The 7,926-nt window shown below is 30.5% G+C and overlaps 1 long non-coding RNA gene across 1 annotated transcript; it reads left to right on the top strand.

Moving 5' to 3' along the window:
- The first annotated feature begins 7,329 nt into the window (after positions 1–7,329).
- LOC123654352 lies at positions 7,330–7,647 on the top strand. The gene is made up of 2 exons (XR_006743227.1): positions 7,330–7,566; positions 7,615–7,647. It is a non-coding gene; the product is annotated as an uncharacterized LOC123654352 (long non-coding RNA).
- Positions 7,648–7,926: the final 279 nt, after the last annotated feature.

Below are 7,926 nucleotides of genomic sequence, written 5' to 3'. Positions count from 1 at the left end.
AAGATGCATTTTCACTACTTTTTCGAATTTGCATCAAAATAACTTTTACTTTCTTAACCGACTTCCAAGAAGGAGGAGATTCTGAATTCTTCTTCTCGATTCTTTTATTTTTGAGTGTTACCTTATAACTTTTTACGGGTTTGACCGACTTGAATAATTATTTTTTTAATCGAAATATCTTGCTTGTCATTGAGTCTTACTTATATTTAATCGAGATCTAATCATAACTTTTTGAGTTATTTCTAACAACTTGTATTTACTTGACTATTTTTTCGTCGACCTATTTTGTATTATACCTCATAACTTTTTACTGGGTCTGCAAATTTTGATGATTCTTTCTTTAATCAAAAACTGGTTACTTGTCACCTAGTTACATTAATTTGATTGAGATCTGTTGAGTACTTTTTGAGTTGTCTCTAATAATGCGTATTTACTTGACTATATTTTCGTCTTTTTTTCGTTTTTTTTTTTTTTTTGTTTGCGAGTAAACAAAATTATATGTACTACAAGAAATTAAGGTTAGTTAATTACAAGTTCGCGCATACATGGAACCACGCGCCAAGATAAGTTGAACGATCTACGTGTATAAGATTGGTTGACATTTATGGCTATTTGCCGCTTCTATGAGCCATGACGTGATTTCCTTTAGCCTTCCTCATTATATAGGTTAAATAACGCAAAAAATGAAAATGGTTTTCTTTTCCTATATTAGCGCATTAAAACAAACTTTCCAGTCTTATTATGTTTCTGTAAATAAATATTTAAAAATGAAAATTTAAAATATAAAAAAAAATGTAAAATATGAAATTATAATTAAACCACTTCTTAGGATTAGAAGAAGTTTTTTACATACCCAATTCGGATACTTTACAACAACCATGGTCACGGGACGACATTATAATGAGTAAAATTAGCGTAAACATTAGAATATTATAATATAAAATCATATTTAAACTGCTATATTCTGCGAATCCATAATGGTAATGAAATGTTTTTAAAGAATTAATTTTAAGATAAAATTTGAATTTACTAACCTTTTAGTTTATTTGAATTTTGATACAATTTCACGTTATCAAAAGAAAATAAAAATAAAATTTAGAATAAATGAACGTAAATTAATACTGAATCAATTAATTTTATGAAAAAATAATTCATCAGAAAGAAAAGCAAATTAATTTTAATAATTCTAAATTAATTCAGTTATCCTGATATGTCTTATAAATTTGTATTTTGGTGAAGTAAGAAATAGTAGCTCCGACACTAAGAACGTGTTTATAAAATAAAGTATTCTAAAAGTAATTATGTGAATACATTGTAATCTCTCTATGACTCCTCAGTGAACACAATACCTAATACTACATTCGCTATGTTAAGTACTTTATATTAACATATTCATGTGATATTAAAAGTTAAGAATATAATAATAATAAATACTCTTTATTGTACAGTACAAAGAAATGTTACAAAAAGGGATACATACGAAGAAAGATGTACAAAGGCGGTCTTATCGCTAAGAGCGATTTCTTCCAGACAACCTTAGGGTATATAGGACAGGGCATATAAAATGAGAAGCGGTAGGGAAGTTTACAAATAGTTGATAAAGAATTGGCATGGAGTTTACAAGCTATATGATATAAAAATAAGTAAATATACTACATATAATACATATATATATATATATATATATATATATATATATACATATAATACATATATATACACACATAATTATACATTTATATAAACACTACATATACATTACTTCATACACACACCATATATACTACATACACAAATACAACATAATACATTGCGAAGATGATATTTAACAGTTATTTAGGGACAAAAAATGAGCCTTTAGATATTTTTTAAAACAGAATAGAGATTGAGCTTGCCTAATAGAAAGAGGAAGATTGTTCCAAAGCTGTACAGCTTTAACAGAGAAGGAGTTTGAATAAAATATCAGACATGGAACCGTCATCTTCTGATACTTTTAGATAAATTACTTTAAGCATGGATGCTATTGCATATTTGATAAATTCAATTTTATTTTTTTTCGTTCACAATTCGTTAAAACCTGTCTGTGAAGTAAGAGTCAAGTAAGAGTAGAGGTGTTTAAATATTAATAGGTATGTATGTTTACTCTTCACGGGAATCGTACAATGAAGAAAGGCATTATTACGTACGAAAAAGAAACCAATTCTTAATTACATTTTGTATTTATTGTTACACTTCAGTTGTATTATTAAATATTCTATTTTTGAATAAAATAAGTATGAAAAACTATTTTTTTCACTAGCTCCGTGCCGTAGAACACTAAGACAAGATGAGTGTTGTTTGATAGTATAGTACTTTTTGAATTTTTATTCATTCAACGTTAATACTTACCTATTCAATTCAAATAAAAAAATGCAGTTGAATTGTAAAAACTTGCTTTTATAAGTCAGTAAAAAATACAAAAAATGTAATATTATGATCATTGTATTTTTTTAATTTAATGTTTAACAAAAATCGTAACTCGCCAAGCTCGTTACGCAAATTGTATAATTATGAAAATTTTGTATTTACATAATGATACCACCGATTCGTAAGTATGCTATGTAATCTTAGATCTTAAAACTATACAAAATTATTGAATTAGTGTTATATTTTCTTTAGCCAATTATCAAAATATTAATGTCGACTGTTTCGACATGATCGATGTATAGCCTAAATTTTAGCCACCTGGCACAACGATTAGCCTTTTAACGTGGCGCTGTGCCAAAACTGCCATTGAAACTTATCTTAAACGCTCCCCACTAATTAATTTAAAGAATTATTGTATGCTACTTACTATCATTACTTACAATATGTATGATATCGAATCATAAATAAAACAAACGATGACGAAGGCGTCGCTTGATTATGCTCGACTGAATAATTGAATACAATAGTTTGAGCGTGAATTTCAGTGATTGGTCGTTTAAACTGCTATTCGATTTCTAAATGATTTGACAAAACTATCTTCATAAACAATAGAAGTTGTTTAATGAAATTATAATAATAAATACTAAATTATTTATTTTGGACCAAATCGCTTTACAATTTCTTAACACGCCAACTGCGTGACAGTGTTTCTGCGAAATTTGCGCTTATATTATATACATTACAAATATATTCATTTTTATTTGCTATTATTATATTTAAAAAAAAATTGTCGAATATAACAATCATTTATTTAAGAGAATGAAACAATTAGAATGATAGTTTTGAACCATATATATCCCAATAAGCGTTTTTTTGTGCTAAAACTATTTTGGTATTCGGTTAACTACGTCTTGAGATCAAAAATTCTAACTGTAACTAAAAAATACAATTATATTAAAATATTTTTATAAGTATGCTATTTTATTAACAGGCTTTTATGTTTAAACTTATATGATTATCATAATCATCATCATCATTTCAGCCTATCGCAGTCCACTGCTGGATATAAGCCGCCACAAGTTCGCGCTAAAAATGGTGGAAACTCATGTGTGTTGACCATAGTCACCACGCTGGGCAGGCGGGGTGGTGACCACAGCGCTGGCTTTGTTATCCCTGTTGAACTGTGTTATCCCTTAGTCGCCTCTTACGACACCCACGGGAAGAGAGGGGGTGGCTATATTCTATAATGTCGTAGCCACACAGCTTATGCGATTATACTCACTTTATACCTTTGTGGCCTCTGCGTCGTTACAATACACATTTTTTACAATTTTTTATTTCTAAGGTTTGTAATCGAATTTATGTTTTAATCAAATATTCAGCAATATCTTTAGGACGTAATAGAATTGTTTTTTCGGTGTATTTTTTACGAATCTTTTATTTCTGTAAAATTTTTATACGAATCATTTCGCCTTACTTTGTCTAAAAAATTTTCAGTTTTAGATACTTACATTATCTTTTAACTACAAAGGTAAAATGAATAATTGTGTTTGCTCGCAAACGAAAAAAAACCGACTTCAATTACATCGAACAGTAATACAACGTAGATCGACGAAAAAATACTCAAGTAACTGCGCGTTATCAAAGATTACTCAAAAAGTAGTTATTAGATCTCAATGAAATTTATATGTGACCACATGACAAACATCAGCTTTCGATTAAATTAAAAATTATTAAAATCGGTACACCCAGTAAAAAGTTATTGCGGATTTTCAAGAAGTTCCCTCGATTTCTCTAGGATCCCATTATCAGATCCTGGTTTCCTTATCATGGTACTAAACTAAGGATATTTTATTTTCAACAAAAAAAGAATTATCAAAATCAGTACACCCAGTAAAAAGTTATTGCGGATTTTCAAGAATTTCCATCAATTTCTCTGGGATCCCATCATCAGATCCTGGTTTCCTTATCATGATACCAAATTAGGGATATCTCCTTTCCAACAAAAAAAGAATTATCAAAATCGGTACATCCAGTAGAAAGTTATGCGGTATAATACAACGTAGGTCGACGAAAAAAGCGTCAAGTAAAAACGCATTATTAGATATAGCTCGAAAAGTAGTTATAATAATAATATTTGATTAAATGGGACCAATTGGCACACACCACCTTTCGATAAAAAAAAAATTGTCGAAATCGCTCCACCCAGTCAAAAGTTCTGATGTAACATACATTAAAAAAAATACAGTCGAATTGAGAACCTCCTCCTTTTTTGGAAGTCGGTTAAAAAGGTAAAATATTATGAAAATGTTTTATTTAGTAGATTAACACTGCACATCACGAGTAGCACTTGATTTATTCACTTAATAAACGTCTAGATTATCTCGTATCTCTGCTATTATCTTGATATTTTTGATACTGTTAATGCGTAATACGTAATGTATACGAGAATCATTCATATAATTACAAAATGAGGAAATTTATTATATTAAATGCTTTGATGTTATATTTATATATTTCATAGTATAAATATGAACTCATTGTAGTATTACTAACGTATCTAATTCTGATTTAAAATTGTCTGTTCAAATCGCGTTCAGTTATATAACAGGATTTATTAAATTATGTTGTATTGACTGAGTAATTTAAAAATTCTGATTATAAACATTAATATATACTTACTTACACATATTTGCAGTTTTATTAATTTGAAACTTTTGAAATGTTCTCTTTATTTATTGGGATAAAACATTGAAGAAGACTGTTTAAAAATATAACAACGTCGCGCTTGTGTTTTATATTTTGAGTAAAGTAACAAGACATAAACAGTAAGTTAGCTATATTTTTTATTTAATAAAGTAGAGTAACTCCTCCTGCTACATCTTGTGCCATACTGGTATCTCTTCAATATTTCTAGTAACATAGTATAAAGTGCTTAGTTATCTAAACTTTTATTGAAACCCTGTCAAAAAATAACTTTACAAACTACGACTTATTTTACTAAAAGAAAATAAAATAAAACAGATAAATGTACTTTAGGAATTACTAGACTATGGTTCAAAAACACGAATGTCAAAGCCTTAAAAGAAGTTAGCCTAAATTAAAATAGCCTTGTTTTGAGGCGTTCAATTTAGGCATAAGTAATCGCACATTATAGAAAAGTCAAACATGTTGAAGGTCATGAATATTGGTATCTAAAGAAGCACAATTTTATTTATACCTGTTTTATTGTTATTTTTTTATACACTTCAGTCTGTCTGTGCTCATAAAATAAATTTGAAAACTTTGTTTGACCAGGCGAAGATCTCAGGATTTGCTAAGCGTTTAAAAATCATCTGACGTTTGGACGTTTCGTTTAGCTTCAGGTTGTTTTATAGCATTATAATATAAAAGTGATTTTTTTTAATAAAAACAAAAAATATTAAACGTATTATTAGCCTTGAATTTTTAACGTAAATTAATGTCTGTAATTCATAAAATGCTAATACTACAAAATATAGTCATAATTCTCATAATCCCAAATTTATCTAAATAAATTGAAGCTTAATCCGTTATACTCCTCATATTTTAGCTTAAAAAGGATTTAAAAATTAAACGGCTCGTAAGAGACAACTTATAATTATCCAAACACTAGCAGTCGCAGGTTCGATGTCGTTCTGGATAGATATATGTATTTGAACCAATATTTTATTTTATTTTTGGTGTATAAGAGCACGTCCCTGAGCTATCGGTCCCAGTTGTTATCTAAACAACTAATAACATTCTTTACTCGTTGTAGGCCCACTAACTGGAAATTGTGCAGCAAGGTGGATTATGGGTCCTGTGCGAAAGTTTTGAAAGTGTGTGAAAGTAGCCTGTGCTCGGTCCTGGAGTCGTTACAGGCTCGCTCGCTCTCTTCATCCAATCGGACTCTACTGCTAGATAAAGCTCTCTCCAAGTTCACGTCAAACACTACAGTCTGATACAACATAAGGATTTATTAAACATTATACATATTTACAATTCACAACTTAAGAACTAAATATTTACAGATAGTTTTGGTATAAATCATGTCCGCGTGGAATTGTGCCAAGATTGCTGACAGCATTTCCCCGTTGAATCGCTATGCCGATTATCTGGGCAAAAAATGCACCAGCCCTCTTGTCACCAGTGGAGGCAATAAGGCGAGGAGTTATCTCATTTAATTTTTTTTTAGCACTGTTACTCCAAGGTCCAAGTGTTTCGACTGCAAACGGCACAAAGATGTAATTTGGAATTAGTGACGAATATTTGTGCCGTTTAGTCGTTTCAGCTTTTTCCGCTGCGGCTCCCGCTTTTAAGGCTGTTTCCCTGACATGAGACGGAGCAAGTGTGTCAACGCAGGTTGCGTCCCACAAAAGCGCCCGTCCGTCCCCTTTCAGTCTGATTCAGTTCAATTCTGTCAAATTAATTGCACCTAGATGGGATTTTCATTCGCGACCATCAGTGCAGTGCTCCAGTCCCTTGGTTAATAAAACTTCAATACTCATAATAATTAAATATTTTAAAAATACATTTCCGAACGCAACCCGTTAAAAACATACAACAGCACTGAAAATGTGTTTCACAGAAATTAGCTTTGTAAGATATGTTCAAAAGTACTTCGTCTTAATCGTTTGAAACTCTCATACAAAATTACCCGAATAGAAATCTCAAAGTACATTAAATATTTCGTTTCCGTTTTTCGTTGTCCGCTACCTCAATTATTTCCCTTGCGTGTTATTAAAAATATTTCAGTACCAATGTAATGACTGAAATCTCAGCTTTTGAATATAAGGCAAATAATTTCAAGGGACCGAATGAGTTTCGAAATGAGTTTCGAGAAAGTAAAAATCAGCTTTTGCGGTTATTATACATATTATGGATATTTTTAATGCTCATACCATATATATATATATATATATATATATATATATGTGTGTGTGTGTATATACTATAATATATTAAACAAAACTCTATCTGAGCAGCGTGACTGATAAGTTTAACTGAGGTAAGGCATAGCAGGAAATATCCTGCACATAATCTGGAGCAGCCCGACTCAACCTCGACCTTACAGAAGATCACAGCTAAATAATACTGCTTTCAAGCAATGTTTTGTTCCTGTGTTGTGTAAGGTTAGTAACGGAGCTCCTGGGGGTTTGGGTGTAGTTGGCAACGCGCTTGAGATGCTTCTAGTATTATAGGCGTCAGATGAGTTGTACGCTTGTTTGCCGACCTTAATGTGTAATAATTGTGTTTGCTCGCAAACGAAAAAAAAACCGACTTCAATTACATCGACAAGTAATACAACGTAGATCAACGAAAAACTAGTCAAGCAACTACGCGTTATCAAAGATTACTCAAAAAGTAGTTATCAGATCTCGATAAAATTTATATGTTACCACATGATAAACATCAGCTTTCGATTAAATTAAAAATTATCAAAATTGGTACACCCAGTAAAAAGTTATTACGGAGTTTCGAGAGTTTCCCTCGATTTCTCTGGGATCCCATCATCAGATC

The sequence above is a fragment of the Melitaea cinxia genome, chromosome 6 (assembly GCF_905220565.1).
Source record: "Melitaea cinxia chromosome 6, ilMelCinx1.1, whole genome shotgun sequence".
NCBI lineage: Eukaryota > Metazoa > Arthropoda > Insecta > Lepidoptera > Nymphalidae > Melitaea > Melitaea cinxia.
This window is presented reverse-complemented; position numbering and strand designations above follow the sequence as displayed.